Raw genomic sequence first — 12736 nt, 5'->3', positions numbered from 1 at the left:
AATAAACACATACAGTCATATAAGCATATGCATAAGTACAACTAATAATATGAAAGTACATCTAATGAATAACATCAATTGCACATGTCACAAGGTATCAAAAAATAGATACAAGTATATCAAAATATAATACAATATCCCATAGGATCTCAAAACACATGATACGTAGATACATCAAATGAATAGAAGTCTTCAAGATAAAAAAAAAGAATGATAATGGTACCACAGTATCAAGGAGCATCAAACATCTATCAATTTGAAGGGGACCCACATGGTAAGAATACACTACCTCTCGATTGTGTGGTCACTTAATCAGGCTCCCACTCCCATCATGCAGGAGAGATAATGTATGATCCACACATAGATAATCAAATTATAAAATAATCTAGGCAAGAAATCTTGATAGCCAAAACTACCTCAAAGGTAACACAAACTACTCAAGAAGAAGAGATAACTAAAATTAAAAGGACACTTATACCAATACTAACATCTCATACCAAGTCAACATACAAATATCAAGAGCAAAAATATACAACTACCTCAAAGTCAATGACAAGAGTCACAAGAACAATGACCAACAGATAACAAATGTCATCAATAAAAGTAAACTACCAATCACTAACTCCAACAATAAAACCACCACCAATGAATAACTGATCATTCATTAATAAAATTCAATTATCAATAATAAATGGCATCCAATCAATGAGTAACAACTCACAATAAATACACATTTTGTCGAGTGGTTCTCCACAGTTGTTTTAAGATTCTCATTGTTATATCTTTCTTGTCCCTTTGTACAAGGTCTTGGGTCCTTTCAAAACTTATTTTTACTTAATCAAAACAACTCACAATAAATACACCATCAAAAGTAATATCCAACAAGTACACTGCCAGAGAAAAATATTTAAAAAGCATAAAGGAGACTCAAGCTACATACTATAGTGTCATCACATGAACCAACTCTAACATTACCCTAGTAGTCTTTTAAGACCCCAGCCCCCCAGTGACTCTATGCGGAACCAAGATACTCTCTCGTGAAGATGAGGAAACTGGTCATAACTCTCAAAGTATCATCTTTGTCTCATCCTTAGTCTATACAAGCACTCAAGGCATGGAGAAGAAAAAATCTCTAACTTATCTTTTTAATGTATCTCAAGGAAAAGGGCTAGGCCAAATATTTTAATTACTATGATATCACTTATTACACAACTTACAATGAGTTACCCTGGTAGCCACTTTGGGCCCTAGCCCCCATTACAAGCCACTCTCATAAACATGCACCTAGACTACCTTCCCAAAAATCACAAACCACAATAATGTCCCATACCACAAGAGTAATATTAATAGAATTTGATTTTTTAACAGGCAACCCAAAGAATAACATTGGTTCTCAAAACCCAAGTTCTCATAAATGCTTAATAACATAAAGCTCATAAAACATAAATCAAAATTCAAAACATAAAATTTATCATGACATCCAGTCAAATAATCATAAAAGAAATCTCAAAAATGCCTCTAGGACACATCCTAACTTGGCTAACTAAACAACTTGTAAAAAAAAACTATCAAGAAAATAAGCATCACCAGACTATAAATAGAATATTAAAAAACACATAGTTTTCAGCCACATGATTTAATTCTACCAATTTCTCTTGTTTAGTTTGGGTCATAAGGATGTGTTTAGAAATAAAGTAAGAATATATATGTTATTATAAATTGTTTTTGATATGTTATTATAAATTGTTATGCTAATATACTTATTTAAAATAATAAGTATTTAATTTTTTATGCATATAAAATATCATGCAATATTATCATTTTATTAATTTAAATAATCTTAAATCATAAATGATTTAACTAATCACATAAATGTATATTATTAAATTAAATAATGATATCAATTTCATTACTAAAATACTAATTTGACTTCTATTTAAGTCCAATATTAACATTTACTTTTCTTTTAATTCATAATGCAACTAGAAATAAAATTATAAATTTAATTGGATTATTTATAATTTCTCTCATAAAGTCAAATAGTTATTAACTAGATGATTACAAAGTGAACTCTACCACAACTTCTCTTAAAATATAATAAAATTCTAAATATTTATTTATTAACCTCTCTCTTGCAATAATAATTATAAAATTATTTAAGGAAAGAGCCTACAACAAAATAGTAACTTGTGAGCCTCTCATCTGGGAAGTCTTGGTTTGATTCCACTCGCTCAACACATAAAAATAATTAATTACAACAAATAATAATAATTAATCTAGGCTTCGGCCGATTAGTGATCAAAATATATATTTTTAAAATTATAAAATCATTTATATGCAACTAAGAGTTTAATTAGACTTAATTAATCACTAATACTAACATTCACTTTATAACTAAATGGATAATATTTATCTAATATTTAGAAATTAATAAATTATTATTATTATTCAAAAATATTTTTTTAAAGGTATTTTTTTTAATTTCCAAAATTAATAATTAATCATTAGAAAAAAAAGTTATTATTCTTATTATTTTTAAATAAATAAATCTAAAAATTAGATTCTATAAAATAAAAATACACATACAATTAGTTTTGTTGCATGTCTTTGATCTCTCAAATCATTCAACCATACTATACTTAGTTTCTATTTTTAGCATATTTGTTTTCACATGCATGTAACCATACTACATTTAGCTTTCTATTTTTAGCATATTTGTTTTCACATGCATGTAATCTTATTATACTTAGCTTTCTATTTTTAGCATTTTTTTTTCACATGCATGTAACCATACTATACTTAATTTCTATTTTTAGCATATTTGTTTTCACATACATGTATACGTTTAGTTACAACATACTTTCCTCTCAATTGATCTTTTGCTTTCCGAATAATATTGCAATTAAAATATTTTAGATGTAAGAAGAATATTCATCTATATGTATAAAATTCATGATAATCATATAGTTCCAATGACAAATTTAAAGTTGAAACCCTAACTGTTCAATTTATTATTTTCTTTTGATTTTCAATAATTAAAATTTTCGTTATATTAGAGAGGGTTTTATAAGAATACAATCACAATAATTTTTTACAATTTTTTTATAATTTTTCTCAGTCAAGTTTTCTTGATTAATAAGTTTTCTTTTTTTCAAAATCTACAACATAATTCTTTATTCAATAATCAATACAGTAAATTAATAAGTAATATGCAAACACCCAAGAAGACACGAAGTAGACAGATCTTTCAATAAAATTCTACAATGAGCTTTCAAACCCTACCTCAAAAACAAAGCTAAAATCTGAGACGATCTGTGAATACATGCAAATCCAAACCCTCTAAAACTTTCAACAATTCTTTTGATTCAATTCTGAATTTTTTCTCTCAAAACCTCAAAACTATGACTAAAATTTGAGACAATCTGTGAATGCATGCAAATCTCAAACCCTCCAAAACTCTCAACAATTCTTTTGATCCAATTCTAAATTTTGCTTCCCAAAACCTGTGCATAATTGCAAAATGAGCTCTAGATCTCTAATAAAGAGTTCTTCTCTAAATTGGGGCTCTGATTGTGTAATCATGAGAGGTAACTCACTGATTAATTATTGTTTATTACTTTATTACCTTTTAAATTTTCATGCACAACTCTTTTAGATATTTAATTACAAAATATCTTAGTTTAGATAATTAGCTTTCTCTCTTTAATTAATTGTCAAAGCATTTTTATAATATATTTATTAATTTAATTAATAACATTATTTAGAGTTTATTATTAAAATAAAACTGCTAAATAATTATAATTAAATTAAATAAATATAATTACGCCATAATTAGAACTATAAATTTATCTTTAAATTTTATTATTTTATATTTTATTTTCCTCTAGTTTATTAACTAGTACAAGCACTAATCAAAATATAGTTTAAAATTAATAATAATAATCAATAAAGCAATATTAAATCTGTAATATTTTAATATTTTAATTATCTCTTTGTCCAACTTCTCAAATTAGACATTTAAATTAAATCTTTTAAACTCAAGTACATATTTAATTAATTTATAATTAATTAAATATCATCATATTCTAATTTCTCTTTAACCAATTTTCTAAATTTAGACTTCTAAATTAAAGCACATATTTAATTAGTTTTTAATTCAATTAAATATTCTAATACTTTACTATTTTATTTTTAATCAAATAAAATTTGATAATTCTCAATATTATATGATTAATCAGAATATTATAATTAAATCATTTACCAAATAAATCACATAGTGAAATCCATATAAAAGCAATATTACCAAAATAAACCAAAGCTCAAAATCAAACAACACAGACAAAGTAAACTCACAAGTTTTAAAAAGGGTAGAAACTCAATTATAAGTGCTCCTTGCAAGACAAGTTTTTAGGCTTTGGTTGAGATTGGACCTGAACATTATCTCCCCATTCTTACCATTGAGCTATTGTGACAGGGCACACTCATCCTAGCAATTCAGGGAAGTTGATGATTGGTACCTGCAATCCTACATAAAATCTGAACATGTACATATGCATAAATATCTAAACTAAATAGGCAATGGCAAGGAGTGGCACATTGTGTAGATCCTGACTAGCAGGTGACTACGACTCCCTCCCTTAATGACATCAAACACAACAAACAGAAAGATAAAACAGACACATGCACCATATACATGCAAGTATGGGGTAAGTACCATAATAATTATAAGTCAAACATCAAATGCTCAGATAAAATAATGCATTGTTACAAATATGAAGTGATTATCATTAAAGCATCATCTGACATTGCTATGAAAGAAATCACATTTATTAACTACAAATCATTAAAACATCATTAATGCACCAGTAACCATAATCATTAAACAACACATGAAATATAGTCAACTAAGTAATTATTTATTGATATATATGTAATCCAAGTCATGGAACTATTTCATAATTATAAATCCAATACCCTTGAAACTAACACATGCATGAAATAGGCATAAAAAGAGTTTGGTAAATATAATGGAAAAGCAAACTATGGGTGGGCATTACATAATTTACAAAAAGCTTTGAGAAAAGTGAGTGGGTTTTATTGATAAATCCTTGAAGGGAAATAATGATTATGTTGCTAATTACCAAAGACAAATATTTGTAGTGTTGACAATGTTTATAGAAAAATAAATGGGCACATTGGTGATTTTCAAAGAAAAAGAAATGGCCATGTTTGCACTATTTGAATAATTATTAATGGATTTGTTTGTAATATTTGAGAAGTCAAAATGTCGGAGCCTAACATGTCAAACCCTTCACTATTAGTTCAATTCAGGAAAATATTATTTTATGACAACTTTTTTTTCTCTTTGGTAGAATTTTGCCTATGTTTAGCATTATTTGCACAAATATCCTTCATTTCTATAATGAAACTTTCATTTATTTTGCATATGTCACTTTCATTACTAAGTAGATAGAATTTGTAAGGCTCGAATAAAACATACATTTATTTAGAAGGACAAGATATTATTATCAATAACCTCTTCCTTCTTGCATATAAGATGTATAAAGATTTTTATTTTAAAACTAGCTCCTAACTAAATATTTTACATATATTTTCTAAAAGATATGTATGCTAGTAAAAATGTTTCAAAGAAATAACATTTGGGTGAATTTACAATTGGATACATGTGAGTAATTTTAGAAATGAGGGGGTTTTATCAACAAGATGATAGTGTGAGCATATTGTGAAAATATTTCACAAAATGGCAATTAGGCAAATCTACAATTGCATGCATGTGTTATTCTATAAGTAAGGGAGGATTATTTTTACAAGCATGGTCAACATTGTGAATGGCATAATTGATGGTTTTACATTAAAGGAGAAACTAGAGGCATGATAAGTGGAAGGACATAACATATGTGTTTATATGAAATGTTGTTACAGTGAGAATGGTTTCACAAGGAAGGAAGGGTGTGGACATATTATAAATTTGGAATTATAGATAAGTGGATGTAAAATGATTGTGAGTTGATAATAAAGTGATTAGTTATTATGTATCTTTTGCTTTCTAGGTCAAAAGATGAATAGATATCTATTTTATAACCAAATAGCAATGAGCTAAAGTGCTCTTTTTTTAATAAAATGGAATTTGTGATTGTTTAGGAAGTTAGAAGGGGTTGGGGGAAAGCAATGCAATGTAACATATCTGTTGTGCCCAATGAAAGGCAAACTAATTTTCTAAAGTTAAAGGTTGCATTTAGTATGTAATGACATGTGTTATAGAGCACACGACCTAGGTGCGTCCAATAAAGGTGGTGGTTTGGTGGGGGGTCGATTCTCCCTAAGTCCCCAAATATTGGAAACATCCACCTATAAGGGATGCATGCTTTTTTGGATGGAATTCATCCCCGTGGAACAATAATTTATTTTTTCATTTGATGATAAGAATCAATGTATCAAGAATATGTTTGATTTGTCAAAGAATTTTAATGCTTTTGTGTAGCTAGTTTAATGGAGATCTTTTCAAGAAAAAGTAAATTTTTATTAGAAGAGTGCTAAACAATTAGACTTTTAAGTGATTGGATGATCAAAGATTTATTGTGAATTTGATTTTGCTGCCCTATAAGGCAATGATCAATATTATGTTCCAAATTCAATAAAATCAAAATATATTTTTATTTTTAACTGTAGATGTTATGTTATTTGAGTTACATATGTATACCTCACACTAGCAAATATAGATGAAATGGGGATGATTGAATTGAAGTTGTAATAGATGAACCTTTTATGACAATATGTGATTTAATTTATTTTTATAAAATGACTTATAAAGTTCGAACCCATATGACCCCCTTTATTAATAAGTTTATTAAAGGATAACTTAATTAAGACTTCCTAGGTATAATGAGCCACAATGGTCTATTTATTGGCTACTTGATCAAAATAATATAAAGTCACTTTAGTTTTTTTAAATAAAATATTTAAGTCAACTATAAAGAATTTTAATATTTTCATATTTATTCTAAATCTATCACCCAACCTCTCTAGATGCAATCTAAAGCTACAACTTGGTTTGAATCAAGAAGACTAACTAGTAGTCTTCCAAAATATGGTTTCTCCTTAAAAACAAGAGTCTAGCTCTAATCAACTAAAAAAGTTCATAAGGCCTTGTGCCATGCTCCCGAGCCCTCTTGGTGGTCAACAAGTCAAATAACAGCATCCTCAAAAAAATAGAAACTACCCTAAAATAAAAAACTAACTCTTTGTATCTAAAATGACTTGTACATGCTCAACTCCACTAGCTCTAAGCGGTCAACTGGTGAAGTTACAGTCTCCTACAAATAGGAGTCCCCCAAAAATTAGAAGATTGGTGATGAACTTATTAAATGCCTCACAAATCCCATCAAAGGTTCTCAAACCTACTAAATGGGTTCCGAATTAGACTAATTCTACAAGTTGAACTTATTAAATGCCTTGCAAATCTCATCAAGGGTTCTAAAATTGGCTATATTAGCCTGCAAAACCCGGTAATAGACTAATCCTACAAGTTGACACTAACACTAAAGAAGGAAGACGTCAAAATGAGAACATTAGATTCCAACAAATGATAGTACCTATAGAAGACTGCAACATGAATCATAGTGGAAAAGTATCGAGGGTTATTTGATCCTAATTGAAAATGGAGTCAATATTGGAAATTGGATGGGAGTGATTGATATCGGTGTGAGTTTGAAGATAGTATGTAACATTTTTATGAAACAAGACGACGTTGCAGACACAGTCACGAAAGCATAAATTAGGTTGGAATCTTATCAAAATTGAAATAAGAAAGAAGGTAGCAAAAAGTAGTATATAAGTTCGTTCAGGGAACTCGGGCGACGGGTTTTTTTTTCGTGAAAGCTGGATTAATTAGATTAAACAACAAATGAAAAAAGTCAATGGTGATTCCCTGATCTTCCGAAAATAGATTATTGGAAAAGCTCTGCAGTTATCAAACAGAAACATCGGTTACCAATAATTCAACTAGCATTACCAATAATCCCTGCAAGAGCACACACCATCTCTAAAATGATGAAAACGAACACCATCTCTCACAAATATTTCTCTTTTTGATATCTTAGATATAAACTTAGTATAAGTATGACAGTCTCCGCACACACGAAGATTCTTAATCACCCGGACGAGTGTTCCATGGCATGTACTGATTATTCCAAAAGCAATGGCTAATCTTTCACTATGACCACAAAGAATATGTTCTTTCTCATCATCGTCCACATCCTGTAACACAAAATTAGAATCTGGAACATACCCTGCCTCCTTCATCTCTCCAGCCCAGCTTTGAAGCATAGAGTAGATTTCTTCAATTTGAGGATGTGATTTGTCTCCAACAATGAATGTGTGCACTCTATTTTTCACTTCCACCCAGCTGCATCCTGGCCTCTTCTTCAGCCCTCTTTTTTCAATCACCTTCCTTACCTTTCCTGCCTCAACCCATTTCCCAGCGCCAGCAAGGATGTTGGACAACAACACATAATTTGCAGTATTTTCAGGTTCCAACACAAAAAGGTGCCGGGCAGCACGCTCTCCGAGTTCTACATTTCCATGTACTTTGCAGGCACCGAGCAATCCTCCCCATACGCAGGCATCAGGTTCCACTTGCATCTTTCTAATGAATTCATATGCTTCGTTTAGGTGGCCAGCTCGGCCAAGAAGGTCTACCATACAGGCACAGTGTTCCATAGTGGGTAAAATGTTGTGTTCTTGCTTCATAAGTTCGAAAAATCGCCAACCTTCATCCACTAAACCCGCATGGCTGCAGGCAGATAGGATGCTAGTAAAGGTAATATGGTCTGGCATAATGTTTTCCTGCTGCATTTGGTTAAAAAGCTTAAGGGCACCCTCACCGTGCCCATGCATAGTGTAAGCTGAGATGATTGCATTCCATGAGACTGTATTTCGTTGATGCATTTTGTCAAACAATCGGTGAGCATCCCCTAAACACCCACATTTACCATAGGTATCCACAAGGGCACTCACTGCAAAGATGTCTGACTCAAAGCCATTCCGACTGATATAACAATGTATTTCCCTGCAATACCCGAGGGCTGCTGAGTTAGCACATGCAGGAAGAACACTGGCAATGGTGACCGAGTTGGGTTTGAATCCTGCCCGTTGCATTTGGCAAAAGAGCTCCAGAGCCTTGTTAGAACAAGCGGTTTGAGAGTACCCTTGAATCAGTGCAGTCCATGAGACCGTGTCAGGCTTCATGCCTGCAGATTGCATTTGATTAAACAGTTTCAAGGCCTCACCTGTCTTTCCGATATGGGAATACCCAGCAATCAAAGAATTCCAGGTGATCAAGTCCGGCTTCAGACCTGCCCTTTGCATTTCATAAAAGATTTCAAGGGCTTCTGCATCTTGCCCATTGTGAGCATACCCTGCAATCATTGAGTTCCATGCAACATGATCCCTCTGAGGCATTTTATCGAACACTTGGCGCGCACAGTCTAAACTTCCGCATTTGGCATACATGTCCACAAGAGCACTTGCTACAAAGAGATCTATCTCTAACCTGTTTCTGATAATGTAATCATGAATATCTTTGCCCTCTTGCAGAGACATCAAGTTTCCGCATGCTCTAAGAACACTAGGAATGACGAAGTTGTTTGGCTGCAAACCCAACTCCCGCATTTGATGAAACAAGTGAAGCGTTTCGTGCCATTGCCCCTGCTTTGCAACTCCTCCAATTATCAGTCTCCATGACAAGCTGTTTCGTTGTGGCATTTCGTTAAACACTTGCCGTGCATCTTCCAGGTTGGCACATTTCACGTATAGGATTGCAAGTTTGTTTCCTAACAGAATGGTGCGGTTAGTTCCATTTTTTAGCATGTAGGTGTGCAGTTGTTTGCCTTGTTCCAGAGCTTTCATGTCAGCACATGTCTGCAACAGATAAGCGTAGGAATGTATATCAATTGGAGTGCCTTGCTTGAAGATTTCCGCCAAATTCATCAATATATGATTGTTGTTTAAAGCACTACATGAGGTTGTACAGGCTCGACGAACGACAGAACCTGTAAAGGTCATCTCTCCACATTATATTTATAAAAGTCGTGTTATAAAGACGAGCAACCTATATTTGGTGGCAGCATAAGATAAAGATTTTCGAGTCGACATTTTTTTTGGGTGGAGTTCTGATGCTGCTACTAGATTACGATTCAAACGCTGCATCATTTTGTCATATAGATATACTACGGCTTGATCTCCCTTCTCTCAAACTCCTTTCGGCATTGTCCTAATATCTGAAAATCAGTCTGGACAATTTTGTTTTGCATTTTTCGGTTTATTCTCTCTCTATATATGAGAAACAATAAGTTTTAGAAGGTTCCGAATTTCTTTATATCATCATACATCAAGATAGAGCAATCAGATCAAGAATGGACAAATGTGTTGGAAAAGCCAAAATAATGTGTTGTAAAAGTCAAAATACCAGCATCCACAAGGTGACTTAGCTAACAAAAAAAAAAAATCAAAAGAGAAATATCAAAAACAAGAAAAAATAACCAAACACAATTCAATCGGGCACAAAATTAGACCAACTCCTTGATGGTACTAGTCACCTCTTCCCTGAGCTCTGTCATCTTGCAAACCACTTTCTTTAGGTTATGGTTGTAACAATCAACTTTCTCTTGTTGGCTCTGGTTCTCTTGCTCGATCTTGACAACTCTTCTTGTTCCTTATCAGCATCAATAATGATTGCCTTCTTTACATTGTTTACCTCGAACTTGTTGATCAAGGTATTCATATTCTTCGTTGAGGATCTCATAATGACTAGTTTAGACAAGGAGAATGATGCAGTCAAGGTCATGAGTGATAGACACGCACAAAAGGTAGTGTGTTACAGATCATGCATGAAGAATCACCAAGGATGTAAAAGGAGGAAAGGACAATTAGATAGTGATGTGACATGCATGCAGGAAGAAGTAGTGGAAGGATGCACGGATGAGATCTAGATATAGACTCGCAAGAAGACAGACAAGCCTACGAATAGGCATTTATGAATAGGCAGTAGGGGTATTTTGTGACAGGCTCATCTATTTAATTCAAATTTTGAATTCATAATTTGAGCGAGATATTTTAGGGTTTTGATGCCTAGATGAAAATAGTGTATATATTGTACAAACTTCATTCTAAAGTTGTTGTTTCTATTGTTGTAGAGCATAAGAGCAGTGAAAAAAAAAGAGCCGAAGGAGAGGAGAAAATAATAGACTGGTGCATAAGCAAAAAGGAGGAAGAAGTGAATGGGGACACTTCATAGGGGCAAGCCAAAATAGAAGGAGAAGATTAAGGAATCTTCAAGGAAAACACATGGGATCTACAAGGCAAGGTGTACCACACTTTAGATCTAAACCTTAGTTTTCTTTCTTATCATTACAACTATTGTAAGATTTTAACATGGTAGACTTGTATGTAAGTGTCATGCCCAAACTACGAGGGCAAAAACACCCAATTTTTTTAAAAAATTTTAATAATTAGAGTGCTCAAAGTTTAAATTTGATTCCTGCAAGAGAAGTAAAGATTCACTACAATTCATCTTAAGTTTAATACTCTAGTGGAGGAATACATCGCTAAGATTGATATCGATCATAAGATACGTTATTTTATTAGCTTACAACAATATGAAACAATTATTTAAATGATAATGTAAATGTATTCGAAATTGAGATTAATTGAAAGATATCTAAATTAAAAAAAAACAACTATAAATCTCTTTGACAAATATTGATTGAAAATCTAGCAGATATTGTAAAGTCACTTTTTTTAAGAAAAACAATTAACTAAAATTAAAACTGGATATATATATATATATAATTTATTAACTTTAAACATTTCAACTATCTAATCTTACTAAATTTAAATTTTATTTACTAACAACTAACTAAATCTAATACCTACTAACTAAATATAAATCAATATTAAAACTAGTTTTAAAAAAAATCATATTAGAAGAGAACTATAGTTCCACAAGTTAAATGATGATAGAACCTATAATTTAGCACGATACATAATTTATAACAAAATTAAACTTATCCTTTAAATTCTAATAAGATCACCATTCAAATAACACCAAATTAAAACTATAATTGCTACTAAACTATATTAAAATATAAATCTATTCAAAAAAATTAACTAATTAAAACCTAAACTATATTACTTTTAATATAAATTTGATACTAAACTAACTTAATTTGATAACTAAATTTACCTTAACAAAGTTAAACAAAACTAGATTAACTTTAATGACTAATACTAAAATGACTATTACTAAATTAAATATATATTAAAACTTAAACAAACATAATTAAACAACTAAATAATTAATACTAAAACTAACTAAATCTAAACTTAATACTAATACTAACAAACATATCCTAACTAAACACAATAAAACTAACAACTAATACTTATTAAATAAAAACAAAATCAAAAGAAACTAAATTAAACTAACATATACTAAACCTAACAACAAACTAACCTACTCACTAAATAACCTAACCCCTATAGCACCTACACTAACACTTCTCACATCCTACCTTCTCCCCCCAACATGTCACATCGACCCATCAAAGCCCATGCGCTTTCCAAGCGCTGACCTCTGCAAAGGATATGGGCGACCAAAAGGAAAGAGGGCAGATAGCACTAAATTGAAACAAGACCCACACGTAACTACCCACGTCAC

General features: G+C 31.3%; 1 pseudogene across 1 annotated transcript; it reads right to left on the bottom strand.

Annotated features, from left to right (window-relative positions):
* Positions 1 to 7954: 7954 nt before the first annotated feature.
* LOC149543137 (pentatricopeptide repeat-containing protein CRR2, chloroplastic pseudogene) lies at positions 7955 to 10373 on the bottom strand (annotated as a pseudogene). The gene has a single exon (XR_016355212.1). The product of XR_016355212.1 is annotated as a pentatricopeptide repeat-containing protein CRR2, chloroplastic pseudogene (transcript).
* Between the last annotated feature and the right edge of the window lie 2363 nt (positions 10374 to 12736).

This window comes from Cupressus sempervirens, chromosome 8, assembly GCF_028749045.1.
Source record: "Cupressus sempervirens isolate cs-2001-9-10 chromosome 8, ASM2874904v1, whole genome shotgun sequence".
NCBI lineage: Eukaryota > Viridiplantae > Streptophyta > Pinopsida > Cupressales > Cupressaceae > Cupressus > Cupressus sempervirens.
The sequence above is the reverse complement of the archived record's forward strand: the minus strand, read 5'-3'. Positions and strand labels throughout refer to the sequence as shown.